A 14,022-nucleotide genomic window follows, 5' to 3' on the forward strand; every position below is an offset into this window, starting at 1 on the left:
AGGCCCATGAGGTTTTAATTGTTATATAATTTAAAATTATAATGTATAATTTCATTGTAAATATATGTAATCTCCAATCTAACTTCTAACTAATAACCATACACTCGCAAGCAAAATTTACATTTTTTTTTATTATGGCAAGAAAACATTACCACATTGGCCCAAGATGATATTTCATGGCTTGTAATTCCTACCTTCTGGTGAAAAATTTTGCACTATTACAAAATTATAAATGATAGTTTTTAGTGTAGAACTACAATATTATATTATATTATATTATTATTCACTACTATTATATATTGATAAATGTGTGATTGTTTCCTCGCATGTGCATTCTAGCTATCAAGAGGGATTTTTGAAATATTTGAAATTTTTATTTTATGCTTTGGATTTTTAAAACTCTCCTACCTGAACTTGGCATTTGCAGTGTGTCATCAGAGGAAGGACACATTGCAATCAGAAATACTATTGGTTCTGAGGAACAGATGCCAGTGTGGAGGACATATGTTTCCTTTGTAAATAAGAGAAATAATATGTGTTGGCAAAATAACTCATTACTAGTCAGTACTGAGGACGTGTCGCAGCGTTTCCATTTGAAGAAATATGTTATATGAAAATGTAGGAAATATTTAAGAAAATATACTAGGTCTGAAAAAAATTAATAAAAAAAGGAAATATATAAGAACTAGCCAGAAAAAACTGGAGGTGTAACCACAGTGACAACAGAAATTAATGTCTGTACGCAGACTGAACCTAGGCATCTGTGTAAAGTGGATCATTATTACCGAGACCAGGTAATAAAAATCAGAATATTATTTCAGGTTTATCTTGACTTCAGTTTTGTACCATTTGAGTTTTTTTTTATAGAGAGAAAATGAATAGAAGCAAAGAATAACATACACAGTTTTAGAAAGGGAAGGCTGACCAACTTACAAAGCTCTTAAATATCTTATACATTTTTTATAAATTAGTTTTATAAAAAAAACTTATAATGTTTGTGTTTGGCATCCTATGGTAATTCTTCCTGCTTTAGCAGAGCTGTGGATGGTTAGGTCCAGAATTTGGTTACACTGACATAAGAACAAATTGGGTGAAGAAAATATGATGGTTCACATTCCTTAACTTATGTCACGTGTCGCCTTGAAGAGGGAGTTAGTGGTTCAGCCTCGCTTCACTGGCGGTTACTGGAGCCTACAGGCTGCTGGGGCAGGAACACCTCAACTGGACTTAGAGATGAAACTGAAAGACGGCCCAGTAGGAGAAAAAGAAGAAAGCTAGGCTCCAAAAATGGGACAGAGCAGTGATTAGACTCGTAGCTAAGCCATTGAAAAGATACTGAAGTTAAAGAGTGATAAACACAAAAAAAAAACTATTGCACGGCTTTATAACACAAGAAAAAAAGGGAACAAATTTCCCCAACTGGGAGACCATATTCTGTACTAACAATGTCCGGCACAGTTCTCCCGAAGTAGGTACCAAGAAGGTAAATGGATCAGTAGCAACAGTCACAACTCAACTGCTCTCCAGAGGGCAGGCAACAAGCATAGTTAAAGACACTCCTCAGGGGAATAAGAAAGTTCAGGAGGGGAGGGGGTATAGAGTATATTGCGATAAGGTCTGTAGATGGCGCACGTAGCATGAAAAGAGGCATTAGGTTGCCACAGGGGCTGAGAGATGGCATACGGAGCACAGATGGATACCGAATTTGACCGACCAAGAGTAAGCACTAGTCGTACAGGCACTCCACGCTGTAAGACCAGAGTTTTTCGAAAAAAACGGGGAGTGGATGGTTTAAGGTGCCAGGTAGATGTGTGTGGGCCATGGGAGGGGGGAAGAGAGAGAGAGACAGAGAGAGGGGTAAGGGTGATAGCAGGCAATGCTCGGGGAACGTAGGAGAAAGGAAAGGGATAGGCAAAATGCACATGTCATGGGAGCAAAGCTATGTATGCACATCGTTGACAGCCATGTGCTCAGAAGAACTACACGGCGTGGGGAGCAAGCTGCCATCAGCCGGCAAGATGACATGGAGATATCTTTGAACACAACACTTTTATCACTCTGAACAGAGAAACTGGAGCGAGCTGTGTGTCTTGCCCAGTTATAAGTTCATGCTGCTGACACAGCATCTGGACGGGGACTGAGTGCTAATGGTCCATGAAAATAGAGGATAGGGTCATTCCATGTCAAATCAACACACCCATTTTACCTCACCATCTCAGGTTTTGATGAAATTTTGCACAGATGTTACCTCCATACAGACTAACAAAAATATAAAATTTTAGAATGATATATCCATCCGTTTTGAAAATATTGCTTTGTAAATTTTCGAAAAAACACTCAAAAACGCACAACAGGCATATTTTAAAATTACCATAACTCTTGTTCAAATTAAGTTAGAAAGGTGAGACAGGTGTCATTTTGCAGCATTTGGTATGGTCTTTCATGTGATTGTAACACAATAATTTCTAGAGAAAAAAAATAATTTTAAAAATAATTTTTAAAATTTAAATTTAAAATTTTGGAAAAAATGCATTTTTAATTTTTTTCAAAAAATCTATAAATTTTTTTATACAAATATTAAATTGTTTACAAAGTTTCAAAGTGGAGAGTTAATGGGTTCATAATAAAATTAATTGAAAACAAAGGCCCTTTTTGTCAAACCTCAGGTTAAATGTTGGCAGCAAAGGAAAGCATAACAGAATACAGTAAAATCTTGTTGTAAAATACACAAAAAAAATCAGATAATTATATTCTGTACACTGAAAGTATCTTAAACAATTTTTTAATTAAATTTTATAGGGAATTTAATTTAAAATGAGAAATACTTTATGCTGAAGTACAATATATGCAAGATTCCCCTGCACAATAATTTAAAATGAGAAATAAATTGAAAAAAGGAAATTAGTACTCACATGTTTGATTGCAATTTGCAATTACAGTATGTACTTGAAAAATTCCTCATTGGTTTTTAAAGTTTCATTTTCAGATAGCACATAAAATTCTTCCAGTTGGTGTCACAGGATTTACTGTACATAACACATCTGTGAGAGGAATCCATAATACATCTGGTTTCCCTGGATAAGAAAAGGATGGTGATGGTCCAGCAGGGTGGAGAAATGTTACTTTCACTTCATCAATTTCTTCGTTTTTATCCATAACATAAGCTAGTCACCAGTTCTTGTCATATACAACTGCAGTAAAGCCCTTTACGTCTCCTATTAGCGGTTTGTCTAGTGATTTTGTAACAGTAGCTTATGATGAATGTGTAGCTCCAGAAAATATTTTCACAGTAATTTTTGATGTGCTTGAGTCAACAGGGTATAAATGCATGATATTACTGAGTTCCTTGGATGGTAATTGCCTGATTGAAACGATCTTTTAAAAATATTTCTTACTCTATGTAATCCTCTTGTGTAGTGAAAGTTAAATTAATACCAGAAATATTTTCTACTGCCCATTCATAAAGCTGGAAAGGGGTCAAGATTTGGTTTTCGTAGGGCCGTGGCAAGCTAGCTTTAGCTGCTAATCTCTTAACCGTACCTCCAACTCCATCGCAAGGCCCTTTACCGTGAGCTGTGGCTGAAAAATGCCATTCAGCTGATATGTTGAAGTCTTACTTGTGAAAACACAAATTGATGAAATTCTTCTTATTTTTATATTAGGCAGTAGACCCATCTAAAAAGTAAAAGAACTTATGAGGAACGTTTTTCAATTTTGTAATCAAAAGAGCAACCATATTTCTTTGAAATGTGTAAACAGCAACTGTATTGTGCTCTAGGCAGTTAGAAATTACAGCATAGTTCAAATGTTCAATTCTTTTTTCTCCTTTATAATATATCACAAACGGGTGAACTGTGGCATGTCCCTTAGTCAAGTGGTAAGTCTGGGCTTCATCTTGTACAACCATACTGTAGTTTTCTGAAAAGTCGAGTGTGATGGCAAATTCAGATTCTTTTAAATTTTCCTTTAAGTGATTCATGAAAGAGGTCTGTTGTTTTGCAATAAAGTCATGGCGGACTAAGAGTGACAGCTTGTCACAGAGTTAATCTATGAACTCTGCTGATGATTTCTGCAGTGTCTTTAAATTGCAACGGTCAACTGAAATCCACTGCCGAAATGTGATCTTTCGTATCAGGTGCTCTTCAAATGACTTCTCAAGGACGGGTCCATATTGCTGCAGTACCAGGACAATATGTACAATGTCCAATATTGCAATATATGTATTGTTCGTGGATTGCATACCATTTTTGGTAGGCAATGTTTGTAGGTTTTGAATTCTCCATTTGTTAAATCAAATAATCTTGCATTTTCAATCATCAATTTGACATTTTGATGGATTGTACATGTACACACTGCATGTGTCCAACTAGAACCCGCTAAAATACAATGCTTTGGATGAAAAACCTATTTTAATATTTGGAAATTTCTCCTTGAATAAAGTGTATCCCTCTTTCAGATTGCACAAAATAAGTCTTTTTGATATTTTTTATTTATTTTTATTAGGTTCAGTGACTTATACAGTCTTTAACACCAGGCATCGCTCTACTGACTTCATCATTTTCATAAAATAAATGGACAGCTTCAACTACATCTTCTGAGAGGTGTTTGCCTGGTTTGGGGTTAGGACTTTCTAATTTCTTTTTTCAGCCAAGAGTTTTTTTTACTGTCGTACCATATAGTTTGGCGCATCAAACTCTCGCATTATTTTTCTAACTCCCCAATTTGGTGGTAAACAGGTTAATATCATTAACTTCTTGCTCCTACTAGTAGAACTCTTGCTCCTACTAGTAGAACTCAAGAAATTGGCTTTGAGGTTTTGCAAAACTGATTCCTCTAAATCTTCACCATCATCCTCAGAGAAATTATATGGCAACTCAAAAAGTTTCCTTTTGACTGTGGAGTCAATTGTTTTAATTTTTCTGGTTGCATAACTTTTTGATTTGAATTTTTTCCTATTAATAGGAGATTCTCCTAGTCCTTGTAGTGAAATATTTAATGAACCAAGCACCTCTGAGGATGCACAAAAACTGGGATCTTTATCAGAATCTGAACTTGATTCGTTATGCTGGTGAGTAGAAGAAGAAGAAGCAGCAGTTTGTAATGTTGTAATTTCTATTCTACAACTATCACAAATTTTTGCTCCCTTTGGAAATCCAGAAAACACTGCACATCCAACTAGTAACATTCCTTAATTTTCTTTTTTCCCTAATGTTGTAATTGCTTTTTTTTAATGGTTTAAAACACTGTAACTTCAAAAATGATTCACTGAGGGCCATTTCTTACCGTAAACTGCCCACCTTTTCATAGGGTTTCAGTCACTATCATGATGAACACATTACCTTTTTAAAAATAAATATCAAAATTCTCAATTCAGACTGCATAAACTCCACTAATAATATAAATCAAATGGTCACTTTTTATATAGGTGTAGCACTGATACTTGCACTAACAACTTTGATACTAGGTACATCAGAACAATACAGACTCCTAGCATAAACTAGCTGAAACCACTACTGTACAGTAGTGATGGGTCGTTCGTGAACGATTCGTTCAAAAAGAACGAATCTTTGAGAGAACGAAATCTTGCGATTCGTTCGCGATGTAAAGAACCGGCTCTTTGAGAGACGGTACCTTGAAAGATTCGGAAGAACGAAAACGCGGAGAGAACGAGAGAACGAGATGAGAGAACCGGCCACGCGCCCGGTCTGATTCGTTCGTGAAATGATTCATGACGTCAGGAGTCTGAAGAATTAGTAATCACAGCGTGCGCATGTTCACAAGAGCAAACGATAACTAATCAAATAAAATAGTGTTACATGAAAAGTATCTATACCTGAAAATGTCAACTGTTAAGTAGTGGTTTAAAATTACTTTTTCACATTCACATACACAAATTTGGAAATAAAAAACTAAAAAAAAAAAAAAAAAAAAAACCTATGAATTAAAAATAACAGGGAAAATAACTACAAATGTTCAAACTTACCATTTTTGGGTTAATTAATGTACTTAATTTGTTTCTCTTCATACTGAATCGCAGTAGTAGTATTAAATTTTTGTCTTTTTTTCTCTAAATGTGTTGGTCTACATGTAAACACTTTACTGTCACTAGAGTGTAAATAGCCTATATATTAATATTTGTAACTTAACAGTAATAAAATATAAATAATCTTGTTTCATATACGCAACTGTGATTCACTGGCTACGGAAAGCAATGTTCAAATTCAAATACAAAAACACGTACCTAATACTCTAAAGGATGAACGAGTTACGACACCTGATAAAAGAGCCAGATCCCATACACAGAAAAGAACGAATTGACCGAGATAAACGAATCGTTCTGAACGAATCTTTTCACGGAACTGATCCAAAAGAACCGACTCGGTCAAAAGAACCGTTCTGCCCATCACTACTGTACAGTACTCTGAAAGAGTTAGGGGGGAATCCCAGGGCAAAGCAAGGGTATCACAGAGCTAAGGGAATCCCACTGTAATGCAAGGAGAATCCCAAAGTATAGGGAATCCCAAAGCTAGGGAAATCCCAAAGCAAATTAAGGGGAATCCCCAGTAGCTGGATGCTTGTCTGAACTAATCTTTGAAATCCTGTATCAGAGACAAGCAAAGTGTAGCACTAGAATTAATTTCAATTGTGTTATTAGTGATTTTTAATCAATTTTATGTGTTTATACTTTCAAAATAACTTATTATAATTAAATGTGTAAATATCATAATTGGGTAAAGTAAAGTATAAATATGGTTACAATTACCAATTAATTTTACTATGAACCCATTAACTCTCCACTTTGAAACTTTATAGACAATTTAATATTTGTACAAAAAATTTTATAGAATTTTTTGAAAAAAATTAAAAATGCACTTTTTCCAAAATTTTAAATTTAAATTATAAAAATTATTTTTTTTCTAGACATTATTGTGTTACACATATCACATGAAAGGCCATGCCAAATACTGCAAAATGACACCTGTCTCACCTTTCTAACTTAATTTGAAGAAGAGTTATGATAATTTTAAAATATGCCTGTCGTGCGTTTTTGAGTGTTTTTTTCGAAAATTTACAAAGCAATATTTTCAAAACGGATGGATATATCATTCTAAAATTTTATATTTTTGTTAGTCTGTATGGAGGTAACATTTGTGCAAAATTTCATCAAAATCTGAGATGGTGAGGTAAAAATTGTATTAAAAGTGTGTTGATTGACATGGATTTACCCGATATACATATAGCCATGACATTCCAAAAAAATCAATTAAAAATAGCTGCAATGGAAAAAATTAAATAAAAACCGAAAATGTAAAGAGACATTGCAAACACTTAGTTAAACCTTGAATAAGTAAAATATAAAAAATATATATAGATATATCATGCCCAAAAGGTTCACTAAATTATCGGCACACATGGACAGTACTGGAAAGGATACTGTGCCCGGCATATAACTTGGCGTCTGAGCTCCCTAGTCCTGTCTGTGAAAAGGGGAGGGCGAAGAGAAAGTGATACCCTATTGTCAAGGTCAGCGGCCAGGTTTGTACTAGCAGAACAGAAAACATTCGGCACGTGACTTCCTACACTACGTCTGTATCCATGCCCATGGGGCCCCCAGGGCGGTAAGGCCTTTTGGCTACGAGCGCTGGGTTACCAAACCAAAATTGAAAAATCCTATGAATTGTACTTGTACTACATACGTGTAACATTGTGTAAATTGCAGTGGTTGTGCTAGAATATTTGTAGGCCCTACTCATCTGTCAGGAAAAGTAACAAACTATTATCTAAACCTGCAACGCTTTACTTTGTCCCATCAAATATACTTACGGTGTCTGCTAATTATTATGCTAACCAAAATTAATTGAAATGTTGTAAACTCAGTAACTAGCGAAAACCAGATACGATTTATTTTGGAAAACTAGGTCACTTAGTATGTAAAATAAATTTAAAAGTATGCTTCTCAATTCATTGTGTTCTCAAAGTTATTTTAAAAAAAAGTCTTACAAGAAAAAGCAAACGACCAAAACATTACGCAATTGTAGCTCTCCGCGCGAAAGCTATCTCACAGTTGATGACGCAGGAGCCAGTCTAGCCCTTATCGTTTTCCGGTTTCCATACCTAAAACGTGCCATTTAGCGCTGGATTTACATTTAACTAAACATGGAACTTGTTATGTTATATTTGCTGCTTTAACTTCATGTCAGTCGTTTAGGAAACACCTGACTACCAACGTTAATGGCATTTAAAAAATGCTGGTGTATGTGTGGCTTTATATTTTAGTGCACCTTTAATCAATTAGCCTATTTATTATAAATGTAAATACAATTTGCATTGTACTTCCACTTTAGAATGCATATTATAACCTTCAAAACCTCATATATATTATATGATTTGTTTAATGTAAGTGTGAAGTTCTCTTTCCATGATAATTGATTGTATAAGGTGACGAAAAACAAAATTAAGTTAAAATTAATTACTATTATTACTATTCGATTGTCAGCATTCATAGTGTACAAACAATGCTGAACATATAACTTACAATGTTAAACTTTCCATTTAAGCCACTTTTGCGCTTTTTTGGAGTAATAGCAACTTCTACCATAGAATAAACGGTTTTTATTATTTCCCGCTCTCCGCTATGTATCACTTTACCGCACCTCTGCGAGCTGCCACCTTCGCCTTCCATTTTCGGGTATACACTGAAGGGTGATATTTTCCTAACAACCACTACACGGCTCTCGGCTACGTGTAGCCTGCTTACCCCCTCTTCTTTCTCCGGTCCCGCTGTCCCCGCACCCCCGCGCTGAGAGACGCCAAGATGACTGCCGGGCACAGTAGTGTTCAATATTCGCTTGAAATGGAAAACAATTAGGGTGGAAAATAGTTTTGTTCCCTGCCGAAATGTAGGTACTGATATTAAATATCCCTGTCTTTTTGAAAACTGCTTCAACTATCCTATATTCCTAAGGATCTCTGAAGAACCACAGGATCAAGCTGCAGATAGTACCAAGTAAAACGTAGAGTGGCGATGACAGGATCAGGGATATCTCTCGTGGAAAACAGTCTTGGCTGCACTATTAAAGAACAACACAAATTTACACCACTCAATTTACATTGTAAAAAGGTGTAATATAAGAATAGACAGACAAAGGAACAGTTTAAAATGTAGTCAAAATATCCCACTCAAAGTGATAGCCTACTGTAACTTTGTTTTCTCATTAACCAAGAATACTTTAAAATAAATTAAAATTGGTTAAAAAAAATAATGTTTACCTAAAAAAAGTTTGCACATATTATCAGGTAACTTGTATTAACCTATGGCATAAATACTTTATAATTGCTATTAACTACTAAACAATAGTATAAACAATTATTTGTTTATAGAGCATATTTAGCAGGCTGATAAAACAATAAACTACTGGTAAACTACATACAGTATTGCAATTATGTTTTATAGGATAGATACGAAAAACTTTAGAAACTAAAAATAAAATACATACATCTTTCAATTTACAACATGAAATATCTCATTCCAAGTATTAAAACATGGCGATAATCATATCTTTTTATGATCATACAAGTGTAAAATAATTCTGCAATAGCTAATGAAATAACAGAAATATTTCAAAGCTGTTTTACACATTTTCAAATTTTTATTTGCCTTTGTTTCGGTGCACCCCTGGGGGCTATATTTACTAACACATCTGCTGGATAATTAATGGAGTGTGTGCTAGAGAATAATATGGTAGAGTTCAGAAAGAGGGTAAGGGGTGGAATGCTTGCCTCTGGGTGTATATCTGACAGAAGCAGAATTCTATAGTAATATTAAATGTCATGCCATTAGCCATTGACAATAGTCACATGTATAAAGCCTCAATATTTATGTTTACTAAGAACCTTAGGATAGCAAAAGTATCTTTGAAAAATGTCAAAGTTAGCAAAAGAATACAAAAAAATATATACATCATAACAAAATGTACATCATAAAAAAAAATTCAAGTGATTCAAATAAACAGCTCGTGACTTTATGCTTCGAGAACAGTACAGGCCCTGCTACAATAAGACAGTGCATAGACGTAACTGTATGTGCTGCTCCCAATTCTGGAAGCTGATTGAACAATATGTCACTCCGGCCTGCCATGATGCTACGTGCTGTGAAGCTACCGTCCCAATGGCCAAGTTTCATTTTCGGGACTATTGGATGGCCAGCAGCGAGCACGTGATCGAGCACTCAATTGTAATGTCACAAAATATGATGAATGCTAAACCTAATATTTAAAATGGTGAAAAAAAATCCAATATGGGTTTACAGAAAATATATACCATGAAATAAAAAAATATATATATATTTAAATATCCTTAGGTACTCATAAACTTACGCTGATTGAAGCAGTGTTTGTCAACATAAATAAACGGCTGTCATGCATATGTTCATGTTTATTATTATAATTACATTATTTAATATTTGCTGATTACAAGCCTACATATTGAAACAAATTCATTAATGTGTAAAATGTGCCTCAGCTAGTTAACAGTAGTGCACTGTTAGGAACGCTGCTATTTATAATATAACCAATATATATATATATATATTTCTGAACGAGGGAAGATTAAAATCTCCAGTGTTAATTTTATTTCAAACTCATGATATAAAATAAATATTGTGACCCCATAGCGAACGTTTTCACAGTTTTCTTGAATTCTACCCAATTCTTTATTGTCTGCAAATTATGTTATTGAAACGTAGCGTGAAAATAAATACGTTCACCCTCCCACTTAAACACAAACTAAGCTCACTGTCCAAGCACCAGCATCTACTATAGCACGCAAATACTTCGGATCCAGCACCATGTGGGCAGCATCACATTATCATCCACTGACACTGTCCTATTGTAGCAGGGCCTTAAATCTCAACTTCATTATAACTAACTCAGCACAAAGCTGAAGTCCCAATGCCACAACAGGCCAGACACGCAAGGTAGCTAATGAAAAAGAAGGTCATCGTGACATCAACTCAATAAAATACTCGCCCTGACAGCCTTCAAGACTTAGATTCTATTTCTAATTTTGTTGTGTCATGTCGTACAAAGGAAAACCAAACAGAAACCTTGAATAACTGAACTTCAAAAAAATTTACCTACTTGGTAAATCTTCACGATCAAAAATGAAATTTCATTTTACACGTGAGAACACTTTTACATTTGCTGTGTACTTTCGTCTGTTTATATAAAAATATATACTTAACTGTGTTTATATGTTCAATGTTATTATTGCACATGGTCAAGGTTTAATTTAAGAATGAACGAGCTTAGTGAAAAACTTATAATAAAGTTCAGGCTAATGGTATTCTCTATGACATGGTCTGAAATATCATGTTCAGTTTCTATTCTACACTGTTTTCAGCACATTCTAAATTTTATAAATGCATTTAAGTAAGAAAGATTAGATTGCCAAAACATAGTTGTCGTGGTATTGTAACCTCAAATAACACCACCACAGATTAAAAATTAACTATTAAAATTGTTTTCAATAAATTAAAAATAAGTAACAAGCAATGAAATTCCGACAAGGTGTGGAAACAAACACTTGTCTAGAAATATATAAATAAACGCACGGTTCAAGTAATACATTCCAATTTGATTAAGCCAAACATTAAAATGATAGCATACAAATCTGCACAGTCTTAAGTTTGCATTTCATCACTATAACACTTTTATCATGCGTTTCACATGAAGTGCGTAATTTAAGTTTCAGTGCATGTATTAAGATATACACATTTTTATGTACCTCAAGTGTATAGTCAAGTGGCATTCCACGCCCTTCTTCAAATATACTAAACACATATTTGTTACATTTAAATCACTTAAGTGTTTCTAAGCAAATAGTTCCGTTTTTTTATCTCACATTTCAGAACAAAATACCTTCGTAAAAAATTATTATTATACTGCATCATGGGACATCATTAAACTTAAAAACTAAAATAAATAAAACTACACAGCTATGTTGAACATACAGCCATAAAATACTAAAAAAACTGTTAATTAAAAACCCATATAAATATAAAATATTTCATTACAAATAAATTTATTATAAAGTAAAATACCTAATATAATAATGAAACAGGCTCATGGCCCTAAAATTCACAGTATAATAACTTAACAAAGGTACCGACAAGTGGGGTTACTTTGACCAAATTTGTTAAAAATTTTGAAATAATTCGTAAGCATTTTGATAGAAAGTAAAACCAAGAATAGCACATTTGGGGCTGGCACTTAAGCTAACTGTAAAAATGTGTACATCCTAATTATCTCTCATCAACGACCTAGAATCCCCACAGGGATTAATGATTGACCCTTTAAATGATAAAATGTAGCTTTAATATTGTTATATACTATATTTTACATGCTGTTTTACTTCAAACTAAGAATGCCAAACATAAAATATTCAAATATTATAATTATTTGTGTCATGCAACTTTAATAATGACATATTTAAAAACTAGGAACCAATATTTCACATAAAATATTTGTAAACCATTTAACACTTGAACATAAATGTTTTCAAAGTTTTTTACATCAGTAACACACTTAGTTTATATCAAATCCTCTGAGTTCATCCTGTGAAAAATGCAAACCACGTTTCAGCTGATCGGGTTTCTCAGCGCACTGATAACTTGATCCCTTGAAATCACACTCTCATCAAGAATTTCAGGCCACACAAATTTACCAGTATTCCTTTGTCGTTTCAGGAATTTCACTTGCAATTCGGAGTTGTGAATTACTGTAACTTCCCCAACAAAATTCTTGAGTGTTTTGTGCATAGTTGGTAACCACACGACCACAAAATCACCACGGTTGAGATTTTGTGAACTGGTTGCCTGTTCGCTGTTTGTAGCCTGTTCTGTGGATGATTCCGATGAATTGTTGACATTGTCGTCGCCTGGTCGACTAGCCCCTGAATGGTAGTATTTAGCCGGCTACTCAGTGTTCGGTAGAGAGGGTTCGGGCCGCGTGGCCAAGGGACTAAGTCACCAGGATAGTGTCATTAATACACTCAAAGACGGTTTCCAGGTTCTTTATATACGAAAACAAACCCTTTACAAGGGGCTACCGCGTTCCCGCCTGTGACCGATCCTATAGGCCGGAGCCCGGTTCCGCGCACTGTTGCTGTATGAAAAAAATACGTGATGTCCCGTTCATGATGAGCAAGACCCGAAAATTACCGTGCAAACGAAAGCGAAAATACAGCCCGCAAAAGAACTCCGCGACTCGTAAACTGCCGGAGAAAACACGCACGCAAAAGCAGTGCCTGACTGCACGCCGCGACTGAATGACACGATGACACACCCAACTGACCACACGACTGTGACAGAGGAATCGCTTCCTCTCGGCACTGCATTAACTGCAGCGAGACACCGCGCCCGTTCTCACCGCCTCGGAGAGCTCTCGTAGCCGCGTCTCTCGCCTCCTGTGTCCAGCCGCCGACTGACTACCTCCCCGCCTCGCGCGACCCAGCGCCCGCGTCCCACTCCACCTCGCGAGCCCGCGGAACACGCTGATTGGTCACAGGCGGAAGCCACGGCCTTGGCGCCCGGTGAACACGTGAGAACTAATTTTACATAACATTTCATACAATATAATAAACTATTTATAATAAAGAAAACACGACCCTTCCAATAATAATATCAACAATTTACAAATAAGAATGTTTCTTATGTATTTTACAGTAAACTTCCCCTAGCGTGCGAATCTTCCCCCCTGCCCTAGCCGCACTGCACATCGGCGCACACGCAACACAAGGCAGGAGAAGGCGTTGGCGTGGCATAACGGGCTGTGCGAGCTGGTTCGACACTTGGGTCGACGTCAAATGTCCCCCCCTCCCACGAGACCGTTATGCTCGCCAACGTCTCTCATTTATTCACGTTCCAGGGAGTGATGCAACTGGCCATTGCACTGGAGCACTAACCTGGTATGTCCGGTAGCGTCGTGGTGTGCGTGTGTACCGCACCTGTCGCCATGGGGGCGG

The 14,022-nt window shown here is 35.7% G+C and overlaps 1 protein-coding gene across 1 annotated transcript in view; it reads right to left on the reverse strand.

The window, feature by feature from the left end:
* Window positions 1–11,982, reverse strand: part of LOC134531086 (E3 ubiquitin-protein ligase RNF13) — a 99,027-nt gene extending 87,045 nt beyond the window's left edge. The window contains exon 1 of the mRNA XM_063366621.1: window positions 11,785–11,982. The gene's annotated coding sequence lies outside the window, so the exon portion shown is untranslated. The remainder of the gene's footprint in view (window positions 1–11,784) is intronic.
* Window positions 11,983–14,022: the final 2,040 nt, after the last annotated feature.

Source organism: Bacillus rossius, chromosome 3 (genome assembly GCF_032445375.1).
Source record: "Bacillus rossius redtenbacheri isolate Brsri chromosome 3, Brsri_v3, whole genome shotgun sequence".
Lineage (NCBI taxonomy): Eukaryota > Metazoa > Arthropoda > Insecta > Phasmatodea > Bacillidae > Bacillus > Bacillus rossius.